This window comes from Protopterus annectens, chromosome 1.part0 (genome assembly GCF_019279795.1).
Source record: "Protopterus annectens isolate FY-2018-M chromosome 1.part0, PAN1.0, whole genome shotgun sequence".
Classification (NCBI taxonomy): Eukaryota; Metazoa; Chordata; order Ceratodontiformes; family Protopteridae; genus Protopterus; species Protopterus annectens.
The window spans coordinates 1,591,886,637-1,591,909,016 of NC_056725.1; the positions used below are offsets into that span (position 1 = coordinate 1,591,886,637).

General features: G+C 38.9%; 1 protein-coding gene across 1 annotated transcript in view; it reads right to left on the minus strand.

The window, feature by feature from the left end:
• LOC122799189 (galanin receptor 2b-like) overlaps positions 1-22,380 on the minus strand; it is a 1,097,025-nt gene that overhangs the window by 520,795 nt on the left and 553,850 nt on the right. The gene's annotated exons all lie outside the window — the stretch shown is intronic.

Consider the following 22,380-nt stretch of genomic DNA (forward strand, 5'->3'; position numbering starts at 1 on the left):
GACATCCTGTTTAGACCTTGTATCCTTTTTGTAAGGTATCTCTGCGAGCATTGCAGCTGTTGCATGTGTCTAGACAGCTAACTGCCAAAGTAGGCATTATACTCAAGGATTGTTCCTAATGAGGGCTATGTAAAGGGGGACAATAACATTGCTAGATCTAGTCCCAATCCCTTTGTTTATAAGTTGTGCAATACAAAATGACTTTCTTATGACAGTGGACATACATTGGTCGAAGGATAGGTCACTGTCTACATAACTTCCCAAATTCTAAATGATTGGATGAACTCTTGGGGCATGTCAATGTGGTAGTTCTCTAGGGCAGATATCTTCCACAGGATATGATAATACAATTTTTGGCAGTTAGTTGCAGTCCATGATTCTGGTGCCACTTATTTGTTTGGGACAAAGCTTCCAGCAGGATGGCTACATCATTTGGGGATTCAATAATTACTCTTAGCTTGCAGTCATCTGCAAACTTAGCCAACCAGAGCCATTTTGCACTGGCTTTTACTTGAGAAAAGTAGATTGCAAACAGGTAACTGGTCTCTTTGTAGAGGTAGCTCCCACTATTTTGGTCTCCTGAGTCCAGTCTGTGAGCCATTTGGAAATCCAGTGGTGATGCAGGGGTTTATTCCCAGTTTATTTAGCTTTTCTACTACGCTCAAGAGAGGGTTTATCAAAAGCTTTGGTTAGGTTGAGGCATGCTGTCTGTATTGTTTTACTTTCATCCATTGCTTTGATGACCCTTTCAAAGAAGTCCACCAGGTTAAATAAGTATAACCTGCCCTTCATGAATCCAAAGTGAGACAGATTCAGTTTTTGGAGGTTCCCCATGTCCTTATTGATTAGTTCCATAACAAGTCATTCCACAGTTTTGCATATGAGACTGTTCAGACCTATGGGACTATAACTGCCTGTGTCTGTGAAAGATTATGAAGGGGAATGGCTGTAGCTGTTCTACATTAACTTGGTACAAAACCTGTATGGAGGCTGAGGATGAACAGTGTTGCTGGGGGGGAGGGGGTGCTTCATGCTATTATGGATTCTTCCAGGGATATTGTCATGACCCAACAGTAGAAAAGTTTAGCGTTTGATAGTGTTTTCAGGATTTCGGGCCAGTTTCATTAACATCTGCACATTAAGTGTACACCATTATGAGTGGACAACACAAACATAAATCCCACATTCTTCCTCCTAATTTTAGTTTTTCTATTGATTTTCTTGCAATCTTAAATATTAAGGGGTTCACAATGCCTATCATAATGTGTACACTACATCTCCCTTAGTGTAATCTTTCTGAGTGAATAGACAGCACAAAAAATGTGGTGGCAGCAATGTTTTTAAATATAGATCATCTACACTTAGTGTAGGTCTTCATGAATATTGCCCTTGGGCTTTTGTGATGGATACAAAGTGTGACAGTTTCATGTAAATATTGTGGGATAGACAGACAGGAGACAGGGTTAAAGTTTGAACTGAATTTATTAACCAGTAGGCTAGCTATATCTTCAGCCTCAGTGTAGGTAACATAATTAACAATCACCTCAGCAAATTGCTGTGTTGTGCTTCTTAGATTACAAACATAACTAAAAAAGGGCTTGTGATTGTCTTTGGCATGGGTGGCTCTCTGGGCTTCAAATATGTCTTTGTCAGATGTTTATCAAGCTCCAGAGCTACTTGTTTATTTCAGTCATGAGGGCTCTGTCTTTCTGGGAATTACTATCTTTGCTGATGGATGAAATTTTCTTCCTTTTATTGTAAAGCTTGTTGATATTATGGTTTCAATAAGGGGGTTTGTTACTAAGGTTGGCCCTTCACTTGTTCCTATGGGGTATGGCTGCATCTATTCAGCTATTTATATGCTGGTGTAGTGTGGTGATAAATGTTTCTATGTATTCAGTGAAATTAATTAGGTATGATGGGGATTTAAAGCTCACTAAAGTATCACACTGGAGGAAGTAGTTTGTTATACAGAAATTTTCTTCCATGGGTGGCACGTCTCAGGTTTCAATTTTATTATGAGGGAGGCAGCTTTGTAAGACCAAACAAATGATAAAGATAAAAGGAATGGTAGAAGATGCCCCCATGTTAGTAAAGACAAGATCCAAGATGTTGGTCCCAGTAGTAGGTACTCTGAGCAATTGTTCCAAGGCACTTGTATTGACAAAATCCAGGAATCTCTGTGTTTGTGTAATAGTGATGGTGTAGATTTCCCAGTATGTAGATGAATAGCTTTAAAAAGGTATTGGTATTAATACTGAATGATTCCAGTTCATGCAGACAGTTGCTGTGGCTTTCTTGGGTAACAGAAGGAGTTCTATAGCTAGCTAATATAATGTAGGGGGCCTTCCTGATGGTTATTTGGACATACAGAAGCTCTACTGCATTGAGCTGCTTTACCAGCCTTGATGTGAGTCTTTTCTATATGAAAACTGAGACAGCTCCACCTTTTTTCCCTCCTGCATAGTAGCTGGTCTAAACTTTTGGAAGGCATTATAACCCTGCACTGTTGGAGTGCTATCCACTTTTTTAAACCATGACTCAGTCATTATGCAGACATCTCCATCTTCCTGGGTAGCACCTTCATAGTTTCCATTGCTCACTTCAGTATGTTGGTAGGTTTATCAGGTTGGCAGTGCCTAAAAAAGGCACTGCGGGATTGGACAATGTCTTTGCCAATAATCAAAATCTTACAGGGGCAGATGTAGGCCATCTCTGATGAAGTAGTATGGTTTGCTGATCATATCCTCCCAGACTGACAAATACTGAGCTGCCTACGAATGACTTTAAAAACTTATCCAATTACCGCAGTCAATTATTTTTTTGCTCCTATCATGACATCCTTGGAGACAGTAGAATAACTGTTCGGTGCTAGGTTCATTCCTGCCTGAGATGCACAGTTTGAGAACTCTATCATGGTTGTCTTAATATAGTCCAGCAGGCAGATCTTAAGTCATTGACACCCACGTGTGCTTTGACAAAGTTGTAATGATACTTGTTGTTAAAGGACTTGAGTGTGCATGTGTGATTTGATGAATCCTGGTACCAGACAAGCAACTGACCACCACGTTTTCCTTGCTTACCTTGATAAGAGGTACATCTGTATATCTTACATTTGAGTTACTAATAACCAGAATTTGTGGTTGGGTCAATACCTGCCTTTTAGGCTCAGCATCTGTGACTTTGGGAGTCCTTGTGCTATGGGAGGTGGTATGCTTAATTTGCCAAGTGTGCTTTGTGCCTGTGTGGCATTTTGGAAGACTTTGAGGTTTACCCAAGTTAATCTTTAGAACCTGAGCATATGATGGATAATGTGTATTGTTATGGCTTTGGTAAGTTGCGGGGTGTTGTGTACTGCAGACAATTTTGCTGTGTAAGTTTACTGTGAGGGAGTTTTTTTTGCCTCAAATTACATTATACATGTGCATCTCTAACACACTGTGTTTGCTTTTTTAGTAGTGGAGGATCATAAGAAACAATAACAAGATATCCCAGATACTGGTGCTGGGGAGAGTGAAGTCTGGTTTATCTTGTAATACTTCTGTGAGATCAAGAAATTCAGGAAAAGGATTGGACAGAGGAGTGGATTTATTGATTAATGGATACATGCAGGTATGCATGTAAAATAACTCCATGAATCATTGTCTTTATCTTTCAGACATAAATGAAGAGTGACAAACAGGAAGAAGGTAGATAGCATTACTCACAATAGTGTGCTGGGTGAGGAAATCTTATGGATTTCATGGAAGATGTCACTGATATTGAAATCTGTGACAATCTGCAATCCACAAGCAAATCAGACAATTTATTAATTCCCAGTGTCTCACTAACTTAAGAGTTTGTTGTGTTCCCTGATATTATTACAATCCTGAGCTCTGTGATCCAAACTGAGATGAGTTAAGGCTACGACAGTGGCAGAGTAGGATGAATCTCTTACTTCAGCCCAAGGGACCTGAAGACAAATAACAGCTCAGGCGCTTGACCGCAGAGGATGGGTAGGATCGATGACCCTACCTTTTGAGTGTGAGGGAGGGAGAGTATTGGGCAGTTCTCTCAGGATCTAGTAAAGACTGGTGCTAAAAAGGTATACCAGGATGGAAGGGGATGTAGTAGGAAGCGGCATGTCCACACTATGGATCCAGAATGAGGCGTGCACTCAAGTAGATATGTCACAAAACCCACCCAATCAAACAAGATGCATCAATATGCAGGGGAAACAAGTTAGGGCTGAAATTGGTCTAAAGCTTCTCTACAAAAAGTGAAGGAGGGAAGTCTGATGGTTTTGCAATCATGGAAAAGATTAGATATATTTCAATGGCCCCAGTAAGAGGAGAACATTAGATCTGCTGGTGACAAGATGGCGCTAACTTTACACCAGCAGTATGAATGTAAAAAGAGAGTGCAGTAGGGAAACAAGTAAAGTAATCAGTATGAGTTATCTGTTTTAATGGCTGTGCTAGGATTCAAGGTAGGACAGACAAAAACTTATGATTCTCTGACAGTGCATGTTTCAGGACTGTGGACCAGTTTTTAGAATAAGTATAAATGTGCAAGACAAATATTGCTAAACAAAAAATGCATTGCCAGGATTCCCTGGTGAACAAGATTATTACTTACACAATAATGCTAGAGGTTGCATCTACTTAAACCAAACAAAACATGGTAGCAGTGATTACAGACATGCTAGCCATATAGTTGCTCATATGTTCATTCATATCAAATACTTTCTTCAATGTAGTGCTAAAGTATGAGGTATTTAGTAAAATGTATTGTTAGAGCTATTGACATTTCTGACCTGTAAATGTATGCATGTGTGTATATATATATATATATATATATATATATATATATATATATATATATGTGTGTGTGTGTGTGTGTGTGTGTGTGTGTGTGTGTGTGTGTGTGTGTGTTACTAAGTTTCCAATGATGTATCATTACATCAAATTGTGAAAAAGCCAATTCAGCTGATCAAAAATCACCTGTACTGGCTTTTTGAAGTGAAATCATGCAATCTGCCTTTTCCCCTCCACTGTAGTGTGATCTCAGGGTCAGAGTATATAATTAGTAGGAGGTGTGGAGAATATAGGGGTGCCTGATAGTTGAGATTCGCATTTATGACATTTCTATGAAATAATTTTTATATAAGTGGTATACGATTTATCACTGTATGCATTTTATTGTGTGCTGAAACAGTGGTGTTTTCCACAAGTGGAACAGTTTGTTGAATTACATAATTGTCAAAGTTGATTATATCGACCGCTACACAATTCAAAAGTTGTTGCCCATTTCTTTGAGATTGAGTGACCCTGGAGTTAGTATATTTAATTTTGGGGGTGTGGAGACTGAGCTCCCATGTAAGAATTTTTTTTATTTTGTTTTAATTTTTGTAATCACAAATGTAACTTATTGATCTACATTTGCAATTACTATTTTGTGATGATTGTAGCAATGATTAATGGTAATCGCTGGTGAGTTTGATGTTTTGTGTTTCAATCAAAATCACTGATGATTATTCATTATAAACGCATCTCTCTCTCTCTGTATATATATATATATATATATATATATATATATATATATATATTTATATATATATATATATATATATATATATATATATATATATATTTATAAAATTTATATATATATGGGTCCCCTTCATATAAACGGAATTCCACTTACCCATCTTTCATAACATTGAGCCAAGAATGCCGAATGTCCAAAACACTGACCGCTCAGAACACCAATGTGTAACTAAAGGTAAGTAGCTCTTGGCCAGCATGTTAACCTTTGCCCCTGACTTCCATGGTAGTGCAATCTCTGAGTTAGTATATTTAGTTAGCAGGGGTGTGTGGGTGAAACCCCCCCACGTGGGTGTGTTTTCTTTGCTTCCATTTAAGTCTGCTTGTCAGGTTAGCCAACGGGTTACTTACTTTTAGTTAAACTTCTGTGTTCTGAGGGGGTCGGTATTTTGAACTTTCAGTGTTCTCTGCTCGATGGTATGAAAGTCAGGTAACTGGGATTTTGTTGATGTGAAGTAGACCCATATATATATATATATATATATATATATATATATATATATATACATATATATATATATATATATATATATATATATATATATATATACATATATGGGTCCACTTTGAACCATCGAAACTACTGTTTAGCAAAACTGAAATAAGCAAACCCACTTCAGCGAAAGTGTGTTTAAATGAAAACGCACTTTTGCAAAACTCAGTACACTGAGTAGTTGTTACAGATCACGGTAAAGTGAGGATAAGGGAATATTCCCTTTTTTGCACTGTAATGCGATCTCACAGTTAGTATATATAAGTAGTGGGTGGTGCAGGGTGGCTTGCCCCCCTGCATAAATGCATTTTATTTCTTTTTTTTTGTGTGTGAGTTTTTGTTCAGTGTACTGAGTTTTGTGAAAGTGCATTTTCATTTAAACTCACTTTCACTGAAGTGGAGTCGGTTATTTTCATTTCTGTAAACTGTAATTTTAATGGGTTGAAGTATACCCATATATATGTATACATACATACATACATATATATATATATATATATATATATATATATATATATATATATATATGGGAACCCTTCATTTGTTCGAAACTCATATGGGTGACACCATGTGAGCGAACATTTGAAAGGCAGATAAATGATAGCGGAGATCCCGCTACAGTGCAGGACTTGGAGATTCCCCTTTCCTGCACTGTAGTGCAATCTTGGAGTGAGAATATTTAAGTAGCAGGGGGTGTGGGGGCTGCAGGGGAGCTAGCCCCCCCCCCACCTGCATAACACAGTTTTACTGTTTTTACAGGTAGGTAAATGGTGCTCTTTCAGAATGTCGGTCTTTTGGAATGTCAATCATATTGACATTCTGAACAGTCGACGTTCTGAAGTGGACCCATATATATATATATATATATATATATATATATATATATATATATATATATATATATATATATATATATATATATAGATAGATATATAGATAGATAGATATACACACACACACACACACACACACACACACACACACACACACACACACAAACACATATATATTAGATAGAGATATCTATAAAGTAATAAAGTATTTACTGCAGATGATCATTTTCAAACCAGAAAATAAGAAAAAAAATCATAGAAATTTAAAAGACAGACTTATTGATAGAACAAATACAACCAATAACCAGTAAGCACTTTCATCTCAGTATAAGAGACTTACTCAGACTTGTTGTTCTGTAGCAAAAGCAATTACTTGTTATTGGTTTTATTTGTTTTTTTTTAATAAACCCATTACTTTTTTATTATTTATAACATATATATATGTGTATGTGTGTGTGTGTGTGTGTGTGTGTATATATACACTCACGTGGTCAACCTGAAATCCTGAATTCAGAACAGCGAAATTCCAGCCAGGTTGAAACTGAATTCATTGACACCCATAGTTTCATGTATTCGACATAGCAGGAGGTGACGTTAGTTACCCATGTTATGCACCTTCATGTACCATGACATTTCATAGTCAATGTTACATGTATTTTACTATTTTGGCAGGGGTCAAGCCTCCCTTCACCCAACACATCCCCTACAACTTATATATACCAACTCCAAGGTCGTACTACGGTGAGAAAATGGGCTAACTCCCTGTTCCTCACTGAACCGCGATCTCGGTGCACAATGCCAAACTCAAACTACACTACCCATTCGCTGTACTGTGGTCAATTTATTTTGAGTGGGCATTCTACCCATTGGAAAATTGCCTTTCGACCTCATGCCAGTCTACAGCAGTGACTTTGTGTATTTAATTGTAAATCTATATATACATATATATATATATATATATATATATATATATATATATATATATATATATATAGTGAGAGAGATGTATACATACATACATGTCTATATATCTTTTTGTGGTCTTGCACTTTACAAGCCTAGGTTGGTATACCTCACATTCCATTCACTAAGCCTGACACAGTAAAACTTCCTTCTAACTCCCTTCAAGGTGTTACCTTGGGTCCTACAGAGGGGTAAGCCCTTCCTTCCTTCCTCATCCTTAGACTTGATGAATCAGGGTTATTGAATTGGGTCTTAATAAATCTTTTCTGATACATAAAGACCAGATGAAAGGTGGCTCCTTGAAATTAAATGATTTAAATGTAAGGGAACCATGTTGCTTTTCTGTTCATCAGCAATTTTTGATGAGAAAGATTATCTCTTGCCCCTTTATGTTAAAATGAGCATCTACTTAAGCCACAAATGTTTTACTAGCCACTTTGGACACCATTGTCAATGATGTTGCTTACTTCCATGCAGAATGGTCGATTAATAGCTGACAAACTCAAATCTATGAGTAGGGCATTGTTAACCTGTAGCATGTGGACAGAGGTATCAGATAGGAGCTGACTGATTTCTGCTGTCCTTACATGGGATTAAGGGAAAATAATAGAATGCTGATCTTACTGGACACAAAGATTTGTGCAGCATTAACCAAGCTTGCGATGGGGATCTTCAAGTATCCAACTGCAAACACGCTAGGAGGTTCACAGCCATTGTCCTCATGAGTCCAACAGTAGCTTCAAGATTCATGATACTGATGCATATGGAGGAGCAGTATGTGATTCACGTGAACAAGCGAAGATAAAATTACAATCATGTGGTCATTATACAACATACTATGCCTCCTTGAAGTCCTGAGGATTATTGACTGTGCCCACATTGCTATCAAGGCCTCACCTGGTCTACAAGGCATCTAGTGAATCAGATGATTGGGTTTCCACTCCATTGCCTGACAGGTGGTGTGTATCACACAGGTATCATATATGATATATTTGTGCACAGTCTGAGAAGTCCCCTTTATTCCCTCATTTAGCATATGTGTGTTCTTTACTATTTTTGATGAGAGCCATGCTACACAACCAGGTACCACATAAATGGTTATAAGAAGGGCAGACCATAGCACAAGTCAACCTTGGTTTGTTATCCATGGAGAAGGAGCTAAGTGAGGAGTTGGAGGAGGACATGGCTGTAGTGCACTCCCATGTATAATCATGGTAAGGGGCCATTTTAAGCCTAACCATGTTTCCAAGTAAAATCTGACAGTTATTGGTTCTCAAAAGATTTGTGGGGAAATATATACTTCTGCATGGGTGGCCGAGGACTTATAAGCTTCCTCCCCTTGAAAGACATAGTTGACAGACCAGGGGTATATTTTCGGCTCCAGCTTTGGGAGTCACTGAGACATATGCCTGTCCCTCCAGCATACCCTATTTATGTTGTAGGCAAGGTTAAGGTCCCAGGATCAGGTGTTCTTGATATGTTTTGTTTTACAAATGTGCAACAGGTCTATTAGGGGTGGATTGGAGGATATTTTGCAGGCCAGGCATAGGTTACCTTTTAAGAGCATGTAGAAGACTGAATATGAGGACAAGGCTTTGAAGTCATCTACTTAGGATTTTTATTTACCCACACCATGCTTTTGTTTTGTGAGAAATCTCTGTGGACACTGCAATTGTTGGAAATGCCTGGCCAGCTGCATTCTGAAGCAGGCATTGGGTCAGTGATTGGTCTTATGAGAAAAGACTACAATGGAACAATGACATCTTCCTAGGTTCATAGGTTCATAGGTTGGTACTAGGCTATCGGCACTAGGGCCTATACAAGCCTAGCCATAACAATTCCCTGGCTATTTCTTCCCACAGTATTTACTTCCTTGGACCCCTGTCTAGCAGGGCGACTGACATGATCCCCAGGGTGAATTTCCTATCTCTGATCCAGTCATCAAGGTTCCTTTTGAAGAGGGCCAAAGAGGCACTCTGCTTGACATGTATGGGCAGTCTATTCCAGAGACTGGGGAGTCTCTGGATCAGGAACCTATCCCTCCAGCATGTTTTTTTCATTGCGATGACAATGTTTAGATCACTGGAGCGTGTGTCTCTGAGGGATTGGGATTTCTTTAAGTGTAGCATGTCCAACAGCTCTGGGTTTGACATGGCCTTGTATGTTAAGCACAGATCTCCTCTGAGTAGGCTATATGTGACAGAGTATAGGTGGAGTTTTTTTAGACAGTCAGCATAGGGCATCTGCTTTAGGCCCGTGATTCTTTTAGTGAGGTATTTCTGCGGCCTTTCCAGTTATTGCAGATGTCTTGAGAGGTACATACCAAATGGGGCATTGTATTATATAAAGGGTCTAATGAGGGATGAGTACAGTGGGTCAATGACCTCCTTTTTTCTGGATGAAAATTACGATTAATTTGGCACTTTATCATGTATTGCCCTTGAAGTTACAGATAGATAAAGAAATCTTTGTGATTATCCTTGGCTTGGGAAGATAATTTTACCTCCGATTTGTTTTTGGTAGACTTGATTATCCCCGAGTTGCTTTTTTAGGTTGATGAGGATTTTTTTTCCTTGCTGGGCATTACACCTATCTTCCTATTGTTATACAACCTACTGATTTTGGGATTCCACCAAGTCATCTTGTTTTTTGAGTAGATCCTGTGCTTAAACATCAAAAAGACCCATCAAAAACTAGGCATGCTCTACCAACAAAATCATTACCTTACCCCTGCCACTAAAGTAACTCTCTCTACTTCCTTTCTTATCCCCTCCCTTCTCTAAGGAACTCCTCTTCTCACTAACCTACAATCCTCTCTTAAATCTCAACTTTCCTCCTGCTACAACAAAATTGCCAAATTTGCTACCAGCCATAAGTCGTCCTCCCATCACTGCTCTTCTCTCCAAAAACTAAAATGGCTAGAACTACCAAATCAACTCATCTATACACAACTAACTTTTGCACATAAGCTCATTTTTAACCCCACCCTCTGTCCTTCCCTCTCTTCTACCTTTAAGATGTACCTTCCTGATCGAGTACTAAGGTCCAATAATCAAAATCTAATAGAAGTGTACAAACCATCCCGTCCACCAGACAAAAATCTTCTATCTTATGGTTTAGCACATCTCTGGAACTCCCTATCACCTTCCATTCGTACCACTTCTAACCATTACTCTTTCAAAAAATCTCTTCACTCACACCTAATATCCCAATGGGAATGCTCCTGCTCTCTCCCCACATAACGAATTATATCAAACTCCTGTTCCCTTCATTCTATGGAAAACAAACTCCTTTTCCCTTCATTCCATGTCTTAGATTCTCTCTCTCTCTCTCTCTTCCCTTTCGATCTTATTCTCATCAAAAACTTTCTCCTTCTATCATCTTTCCATATACTTTTATTCCAGTACTATATGTTAGTTGTAAATAATGCATCAGACTGTTACTACTTATATGCGTTTTGTAAACAATGAATCAGACTGTAACTGAACTGTATGTTCCCAAGTAGAAATGACTCTCAGCTGTACAATGCAATGCTCCATTGCCAGTCAGTTTTAACTCCAACCTCATCACTAGTGTGTATTATTTGCAATGTTTGCTGTATTAATTGTAAATGTCTTGCTCAAAACTGCAACCCTTGTATAAATATAATCTTTAAACTATTGTAAACTAGATTGCTATTGGAGCTTTTCTCCCCAGGACTCCATTGAAAACGGGTTCAAATGGCCCAATGGACTATCCTGATAAACCTACTGCAAATAAATAAATAAAATAAATAATCTGGATAGTTCAGCTGTCAATATGCAGCTATTAATATGATTATACAGGCTTTTTGTGAATGATTCTGCATAGACAGCAGTGTTCTCATGGTTTGGAGAGGGGGACTTAAAATGTTGCCAGGGTCTCACTTAGTGGTAGGAAGTTTGTCCTGAATAATTTTAAAAATTCCAGGGTTAGCCAGTGTCCTGGGCTTTACCTTTACTTCAAAGAACAAAGCTTTATGGCCTGACCTGATCTGCAAGATCATTACACCAAGGAAGGTGCAACATTCCCCCATGCTTCTGATGACAAGGACAAAGATATTTGCACCTCTTGTAGTCATATTGATTAAATGGTCCAAATTGTTTGCATTTACAAAGTCCAAGAATCTCTGGGTCTGTACGTTAGGGGTCATAAATAATTTCCTGTTTATATTGGGGCAGTTAAAGTCCCCCATAATTATGGTGTTGGACTGAATAAGAGTACTTCCAGTACATTTTAGTATGTATTATGGTTTTCCTAGGTCCTAAAGGTGACTTGTAGCTTGCAGTGATATGGTGTTGAACTTTGTCTAATGTAGTTTGGACATGGGGAAGCTCAGGAGTGTCATACTGATGGACTAACCTTGAGGTGTGTTTGTTTTTAATGTAAATAGAAACACTTCCTTCCACCTTTGGTTCCTTCCTGTGCAGTATTTAGACTGAATGTGTGGAAGGTATTGTAGCCTTGCACTGCTGGGGTGCTCCCCATTGCTTTAAACCATGTAGCAGTAACAATACAGACATCTACATTCTCCAGGATGAAGAAAGATTCCAGGGAGTGGATTTTCCTGGCAATGACCAATAACATCTTCAGATTTTACTGGGCTGAATTAGCTATGCCAATATGTTTATCTGGTTGTCAGTGGCTAAAAAGACAGCATGGGTGGGCAAGGTTTTAGCCAATATTCAAAATCCTGGAGGGAACAGGTGCAGGCCATCCTTGGCAAAGCAACGTGGTCTGTTGATCATATCCTACCAGGCTGACAAGCATTGCACCCCCTTAGAATGATACCATAGTCTATGCAAATTGATTAAGTCAAATATTTTTCTGTTTATATTGTGGCATCATCTTTGGAAAAGGTAGAATGTTGTTCAATGCTAGGCTCATATCAGCCTAGGACATATAGTCAGAGAGCTCCATCATATCTTTCTTCATGTAGTCACATAAGATACATCTCAGATTGTTTATGGCCATTAATGCTGGTTCCTGTTGTTCAATGACCCACTGTGTGTGTGATCTGATGGATCTTGGCCCTGACAGACAGCTGACTGTGACTCTCTTCTTACTTAGCCTGATGAGGGGTACATCTGTATATCTTACAATGGAGGCTCCTATGACCAGAATATTGGGCTGTGTGGTGGTGTGCCTTATGGGCTTAGATTTCTCATGAGTTTTGATTTCGTACAATGCTGTTGAGGTTGTCGAGGATGTTTTTTTGTTTTGCAATGTCTGGGACATCTGTGGTTTATAGAGGTTACATTCAAAAGCGTCAGCATATGTAGGTCTATGTATCTGGTCTGTCCTATATGAGGGACATGTCATGCATGTGCTACTGACAACCCAGTGCCATTATTTAAATATAACTCTCACAAACTATATCAGTTTAAGAATTAAGTGGTTGTCAGTAAACATGAGACAATTGCTACATTGTCTCAGGACACCCTTAGCCACCAGGATGGTTGTAGAGATACCAGGAAAGTGTATAACCATGACTGTAGATTCATATTTCATGTTCTACAAGATGACAGTGCAAACGGGGTTTACAGTTGGCTATTTTGGTTGCTGTAACAGCATAAACTACAATCAGGAATTCCAAACTCGTGTTTTTTTTCCTCAGTGTGCAAACTAGGTGCTCTTTGTACAACAAACTACTGTGGTCATTTCAGGGGTATGTTAATGTAGAAAATTTCAATTTATTCTGCTCTGTTAACCACAGCTGTACAATGAGCAGTCAAAGTTATTAAATTTAAAGCGGCAGACAAAACTGACTAAACAAAACAAATAGCTTTCTCACTGAAAGTTTTCCTGTGTGATTGTCAGCACATACAGACAAGGTTACTTTCTACTATCACTAATAAATGCAGTCCCAGGCCTGCTTAATGTAAACCCACAATACAGTTTACCCAAAGTGAATTCAGACACAACAATTAAACAAACTGGTAGAAAAACACACTTTTAAAACTACTTCAATATAGAGAAACCATCAGCAAGGTCAGTGAAAAGCAATGGCTCTTTACAATGGTAAAGTGCAGAAAAATACAAGAGGTACTTTGAAAATGGAGCAGTACTCTTAAGCAAAAAATCAGAACTTATATTTTTTAAGATGGCACTAGATACAAGCCAACCAATCAGAAAACAGCAGTACAGATGCCGAGTATTTGTGAGTTTCTGAGAAAATGAGTCAGGGTTGGGAGAGTGGCCTAATGGTTAAGGTGTTTGCCTTACAAACACAAGGTACAGGGTTTGAGTCTCACAAGGGATAATTGGCTAGGCTTACAATGGCTCGCAAGGGCAGTTAGCTTAGTACTAATCTATGAACTAGGAGCTGTGCAAACACGCCAAATTTATAGAGGTAGAGAAAATCGATTCAACAAAGCAAATAACCTTGTGATGAATCACTCTCACTGTCTATGTCATTCTTAGCTGAGATAGACCAGGCTGCCTTCTACTGACACCTAGAAATGCAGTCCCTGGCCTTCTTAATGTAAAACCACACCGCCGTTAGCCCAAAGTTAATTCGAACAGGACAATCAAACAAACTGGCTAGAAACAGGTTTTAAAATCGCTACAATGCTGAGAACGAGCAGCAAGGTCACTGAAATGCAGTGCACTTCAAAATGATAAAGCACTGAAAAATGCAACAGGCAATTAGACAATGCAGCAGAAGCCCTCTTACATATTTTATAAAAGTGCATCAAATCTATTTAATGTAATTATATGTGATGGGTTAGCAGTGGAAGCAAGCCAAACACTCAGAAAACAGTTGTGTGGATGCCACCTGCTTGTGAGTTCTGTGAAATGAGCCAAGAGCTTTGCAAATTATCTGAATTTATAGTGTCAAGAGAAAGTTTTCTCTGACACTATATATTCAAACCATTTGCAAAGCTCTTGTCAACAAAGCAAATAGTCCTCTGACCAATCAAGCAGTCTCTCATAATGCCCACCATTGTGATTCTCAGCTCAGATTAATCAGTCTAACTCCTACTGCTACCAGAAATGCAGTTTCCATCCTTCTTAATGAAACTCACACTATAGTTAGCCCAAAGTGAATTGAAAAAGAACAATTAAACAAACTAGCTGAAGCGCACATATTGTGGCCACTGTGAGGCAAGCATGGCTGTGATATGTCATAGCAGTAGCAAAAATGTATCATCCAATACGACCTATGACAGAAGAGACAACCATATATTTACTCACCCAGCCTATGCACCTCAGTGCATGGAGTAGCCACTCTGTGCATCAGACATTTCCTATCCCGTGTGAGCCAGTTGTGGGCATTTTATAGTCATCACCATTTACATAGGTTTGGGGGCACAGTGGCACTGGACAATAACACTAACATAAGTGGAATCATCACAGATGGTGCCTTTATTAAGCATGCCCAAGGCCAGGAGGTGGTGGGGTGTGGGGAATCATGCTGGTGTCTAGCTTCCAGATTTGAAGGTTTGGTCAGGTGCAGCATCTGTCCATGCAGAGGCAGGTGTGGAGGAATGGTGCACCAGGGGAGCCACAGGGAATGGGCAATGTATATGGGACATGTCCATGTTCCCTACCTTGTGTTTTTGACAGGTAACTGGCTGTCACTACCACCTGTCTGGCCAGTGGAATGCATTATTCAGAGGGCATCTACTGCACAATAGGCCTGTGGATAACTACCATATCCTGACTGTAATGTGTGCAGTGAACCATCAGTGAAGCTGGAAACACTCTATACATGTCCATGGCACCTTCCATAGCCAAGGGCTGAAGTCATACTGGGCCAGAAAAGTGTCATCCACATCCATGTCCACATCAATGACCTTTTCTCATCCTGCCCCCAATCCAATCTTATTCAGTATGCTGATGACTCGACCATCATCAGCTCTGTTGACAATATAGTAAACTTTCAATCCCTTACACAAAACTCACTTCACTCAGTTGAAAACTGGCTACAACCCAACCAACGCTTGCGAAATGCGAGCAAAACTAAGCTACTACTTTTCCTACCTAAAAATTTGGAACATGCAAAACAGAACTTTTCCGTAACATCCCTTAATGTAACTAAAATTTCTGTTAACACCCAAACAAAACTCCTTGGAGCAATAATTGATGATGAACTTAAACTCAACCATCACATTCATAGCTCAATAAAAACACACCAAAAACTAGGTCTGCTTTACCATCACAAAAACTTTCTTCCCTGTGCATCCAGGCCATCCCTTGCCCAGTCCCTGCTTCTAACATCCCTACTCTATGCTTCACCTGTTCTTACCCATCTACAGAGTAACCTAATATCCAAACTAGAAATCACATAAAAAAGTAGCCACATTTGCTGCAAATCAACGTTACGAATCTCATCACTGCCTCTCGTTAAAGGCTTTACACTGGCACGATTTTCAGACTTACTGCCTCAATCCCAACTCCTTATAACCCACAATATACTAAACAATCCTCAATCCTGCCCATACCTTGCAAATTCTCTGACACTTTATACTCCTAAACGCCCACTAAGAAATACTAAGCAATACTTTCTTGAAGTTCATAAGCCAAACAAAACCTTTGGGAAACTACTCTATTGTCACTCAGTTACAAAAAATTGGAACACACTCCCTTTAGCCCTTAAACTACTTAAAGACAAAAATTCCTTCAAGAAAAAGCTTAAATGTTTTTTTTCCTATCAAATTGGATATATTCATGCTCTACAATAATACACAAGAAACATTCAGGGATAACCTAAAATAACACTATCACTTCTAGCTCGCTCTCTTACTACTACCTACACATTTTCTTTCTGTCATATTCCATACTAGTTAGCTCATGTTACACTCAGTTCAATAATCCCTTATTACTGTTCTTTAATTTATTTATTAACTTCCAAATTTCACACAACTTTATCTGTATATTTACTTACTTCATGCCTAGTACCTTGGTTCAGCAATGCATTAACCTTAGTCTTGCCAGATTTCTGCTTAGTTTCTTGTCATACTACATGAACATTTCCATGTATGCATTATATTGTATTTCTATCCATTCTATATATTCCCTTACTGCATGTTATTGTTTAGTTTATTGCATGTTATGTAATTACTTTAGAAGTATGTATACTTAAAATGTGATCTGTGTGTGTTTATCTTTGTTCTTACTATTTGTTAACTTAAGCTTTTTTTGGGAGCTTTTCTCCTCAGGTCTCTGCTGAAAAAGGGCTTCTAAAAACCCAGACAGACTAACCCAGTAAACAAATGTAAAAATAAATAAATAAATAAATGTCACCAGCCATGGCCAGGGGTGAAAGAAGCCAGGTGTGTCCAATGCAGTGACGATCACCTGCTGTATGTAACCATTACCAACCTAAAATATACCTGCTATGAGAAGCTGGTGGGATCCAATAATAGATGTCAAGTGGGCTACCACTCTGTGAAATGGCTTAAGGTAGACACAGAGGCCATAGACACTTTCTTTCAGACAACACGGCACACTGATCATCTCTGACATGGTCTGAGTAGCATCCACCTTGCCTAGATCACAGCCCTGAACATTCACTAATTGATGCCTAGGGAAACACCAGTTTTATGTAATACCCATTCCTGAGGTCATCACTGGGTACACATCTGTCTTCCACAAAAGCATGGACAGACACCTCAGTGGTCATGCATCACTCAGACATTGATAGAGTTTCGGCAATGTGTGTATGAAGTGTGGGTTGCACATGGACATGACATCCTTCACTAATACATAGCTTCCTCAGCCATGAGGGTTGAGAACATTCTCTCCACTGTTAATGTTGGTGACAGTGCCACTATGGCTTCTGACTGTGCCATGTATCCTGTACCATCATTATCAGCCTATACAGACATGCTGACCTCTGACATTTGTAGGCTCGTATTACTCTGTGAAAGTGTACAAATAATGTAGTTATGTGAATGCTTGTATATATGTGAGCCTTACTACCAAACATGAGTCAAACAGCTAGATAGACAAACACATGTCAAGAATTTACACAGACTGTGAACACATATGTACTCATTAATACAGAATGCATCTGTTGCTACCCTGAGTCCCTGAGTAACAGAAATGCATTATGCCATGCATACGCACAATGTTCAATGCTGGTTTCCAGTGTTAGCCTGCAATGACATGCCAACACAACTTACCTGGTGCATCACCCTCTGATATACAGACATTCGTCGCCTGTAATGCAGGTGTTCAGACTTGAATCCCTTATGTACTGCAGGTGTTCAGACTTGAATCCCTTATGTACTGCAAGTGTTTTGACTTGAATCCCTTATGTACTGCAGGTGTTCAGACTTGAACTCCTTCCTGGTTGACAGTAATGTGTGCATACACTAGGTGGATAGCATTGCACTACATCACTTAGTACTATCCAGGACTCACCTTGCCATCCACAGCATAATTTAAGCAATCCTCACCAGTCCTGCTCACACATCCAGACTACAACCCAGAATCAGTGTCCGGTCAGTGTCACCTTGCAGTGTTACTATGAACTGCTACATCCCTATTAGCTAGCGATGTGTTGTGAGAACAGCCACAGTGGCAGACTTGGCATCAGCTGTCTGCTCTTTGCATGTACTGTTATTTCACTCACCTGCTGATACACACGGAGCACTAGTTATGTCTGCCTACAGCATCTCTCTTCTACACTATTTGCTTTCATAAGCAGTTACTGAGCCATTATCTAACTTGCTCATGTCCAGGATATCTCTATGATGTGCGTTAATCTTCTCAGTGTGTTCCATGACAGCACCAGTACATGTGTTGGAACACACATGGATCAGTATGTGTATATAAAAATGTGTATATATATATATATATATATATATATATATATATATATATATATATATATATATATATATATAGACAGACACACACGCATACATACAGGTGCATATGTCTATCATCACTTGTAGTTCTGCGCATCCATCTACACTCACACAGTCAGTTTCTACTCAGTGACAACATAGTTCACCAAGCTAAAGTCATAGAACATCTAAAATGATCACAATAGCAAATCTTATAGCTTTCCCTTTATGACTGTCAAACAGAAACAATTAGCTATTACAGAACCAAGTGAAATAACCAGCTATACCGTAACTTTTGTCTCCATACACTCTTTACAGGCCATCATACTTTAAGAATGGGGTGGGAGGATGACATAATAGTTAAGGTGTTTACCTTAAAGATACAAGGTGCAGGGTTTGATTCTCATATGGGATAACTGGTTAGGCTTCAAATGGCCCAAAAGGGCAGTTAGCCTAGTACTAATCTATGAACCTATCTCCATTCTCTAATGAAAACATGCAATGCTCCTTTCTCTCCTAGCAACAGTTTTTAAGGTAGCTAAACTCCACTTAAACACCTCTTCAATATCCTTACTATACATAATTATAACACTTCCAACCTCTGTTAAAATAAACAAAAAGTAGCATTTATGCACAACTATTTAGTGCACATCTGATAAGTGCAACATCTCTGATTTCTTTTAATGCACACATATGTAGCATTTATTTATTTATCCATTCTGTGATATGGGGGCTTCACTCTCATGTATTATTACTTACACAAAACAACTCCTTGTTTACATATTCACCACCCAAGTTCAGCATATGAAATCGTACACATTAAAGTCGGAAAGCAGGTAAAATAAATGCAAAGTTGACACTTCTAATTGCAGCCACATATTCTGTGTATCTATCTAGTAAGCTACTGTGTGTGCATGTGTGAGCATTTTATTGTACGTATGAGAACCACTGATATTTGTCAGTTGCTTCTTTCATTGAAGCAGTGAGAAAAATGTTTGTTTAGTCAAATCACTTTATGTTTATATGGAGATGCAAGTGGATATTGCACTCCACTGTTGTGCAGTCTCAAAGTTTTATGGTTTGGAGGGTGTGGTGGGGGTACAGTCTCCCAAATAGGCATGCAATAGAGCTTGTCACCTATGAAAGGCATTATGCTTTGGGCCCAATTCCAAAATGCTTACTCCCAGTGTAAGTGACTCCACCAGAGTAAGCGTGCCCGGATTCCAAAAGATTTGCTATCAGTGTAACCTTGTGATGCAGGGCCTATCTGAAAAGCAGGCTTACACTGGGATCAGATTCCAAAAGATTTGCTGATTTTCTCTTAACACAAGTTGCTTACTCCAGTATATTTATATATATGTACATATATAAACACACACACACACACACACACACACACACACACACACACACACACACACACACACACACACACACACACACACACAACAAAAAAAATAAATAAAAAATGGAAAATTGTCAAACAACAAAGGCCAGGTCAAGAAATGTATGTAAACTAATAAAACAATCTAGCACCTTGGCTCTAAAAAAGCCTTCATGGGGTAAAGAAAACATTACATCACACCATCTTAAATACTACCAAACATACAGATGCGATGTTTGCTCTGACAGTGTTAATGGAGAAGTACAGAGAAGGTCAGAAGGAGTTGCATTGTGTCTTTGTGGATTTAGAGAAAGCATATGACAGGTTGCCTAGATAGGAGTTGTGGTATTGTATGAGGAAGTTGGGAGTGTCAGAGAAGTATGCAAGAGTGGTACAGGATATGTACGAGGGTAGAGCTTTTCTCCCTGGGCCTCTACTGAAAATGGACATATATCCAATTAGAGTAGCCCGGTCAACAAATGTAAAATAAATAATAATAATAAATAGTGTGACAACGGTGAGGTCTGCGGTGGGTGTGACGATGCGTTTAAGGTGGAGGTGGGATTACATCAAGGATCAGCTCTGAGCCCTTTCTTATTTGCAATGGTGATGGACAGGTTGACAGACGAGATCAGACAGGAGTCCCCGTGGACTATGATGTTTGCAGATGACATTGTTATCTGTAGTGAGAGTAGGGAACAGGTGAAGAAGACCCTGGAGAGGTGGAGATATGCTCTAGAGAGAAGAGGAATGAAGGTCAGCAGGACTAAGATAGAATATATGTATGTGAATGAAAGGGAGGATAGAGTAATAGTGAGAATGCAGGGAGTAGAGGTGGGGAAGGTGGATGAGTTTAAGTACTTGGGATCAACAGTTCAGAGTAATGGTGAGTGTGGAGGTGAAGAAGAGAGTACAGGCAGGATGGAGTGGGTGGAGAAGTGCGTCAGGAGTGATTTGTGACAGACGAGTACCAGTAAGAGTGAAAGGGAAGGTCTACAAGAGGGTAGTGAGACCAGCTATGCTATATGGGTTGGAGTCAGTGACACTGACAAAAAGGCAGGAGTCAGAGTTTGATGTGGCAGAGTTGAAGATGTTAAGATTAGCACTAGGTGTGACGAGGATGGATAGGATTAGGAATAAGTATATTAGAGGGTCAGCCCAGGTTGGAAGGTTTGTAGACAAAGTCAGAGAGGCAAGATTACGTTGGTTTGGACATGTGCTGAGGAGGGATGCAGAGTATATTGGGAAAAAGATGCTAAGGATGAAGCTGCCAGGTAACAGGAAAAGACGAAGGCCTAAGATAAGGTTTATGGATGTGGTGAGAGAGGACATGCAGGTGGTTGGTGTGACAGAGCAAGATGCAGAGGACAGAAAGAAATGGAAACAGTTGATCTGCTGTGGTTACCCCTAATGGGAGCAGCCGAAAGTAGAAGAAAAAGATCGACCCCTAATTACATAATTAATCAAATAAAACCATTAAGCATTAAATAAGAAACTACCTATTACATTCTACATTTAAACCAACAGGTGTTGCAAACTTTAAAAGAAACAAAGCCTCCTTATATAATAATTTCTTTTTAATGTCTAAACACTTGTCATAGTCATTTATTTTTTCCAAAATCGTACCCCTGAGACCTGTTGGATCACTAGCATGATAAAGTTTAAAAAGCATAGCAATTGGGCTTTCTGGCTATCCATTTTTTATATCCCTAACATGTTCTTGTAGCCTGAATTTGAAAGCCCTCTTGCTTTCTCCACTGTTAAAACATTTTGCATGGGCACTCCAATGCATACCCTCTGTGCAAAAATAATATTTACCAGCAGGTGTAAAAGCAATTCCATTAATACTAATAAATATTTTCAAAATATATTTACAGCTAAAACAGTTGTTACATGGAAAAGTACTCACATGATCAGGCTGCGTGATTAAATCATCTATGGGCATTCTAAACCCACTGTAGACTATGAATTCCATAATATTACAACCCTTTTATATGAAAACATGGAGGTATTACCCAACACACCCAAAAACGTTTTATAGTTTAATAAAAAGCCCCAATAATATTTAATAATTTCTTCAACCCGTTCACTTAAAATATTATAAGTAGTAACCACAAAAACGTTATTATCCTATCCTTAGATACCAACTCACCACCATTCACTCTGCACATATGTTTATCTGATATATATTTAGTACCACTACAATTATTCATAGCTCTGTGCAAAACTTTCTCTGCCAACTGTCTATCATAACCCCTTTCTAAAAACATCATAGCAGTTCTATCTAATTCACACTGTACTTCAT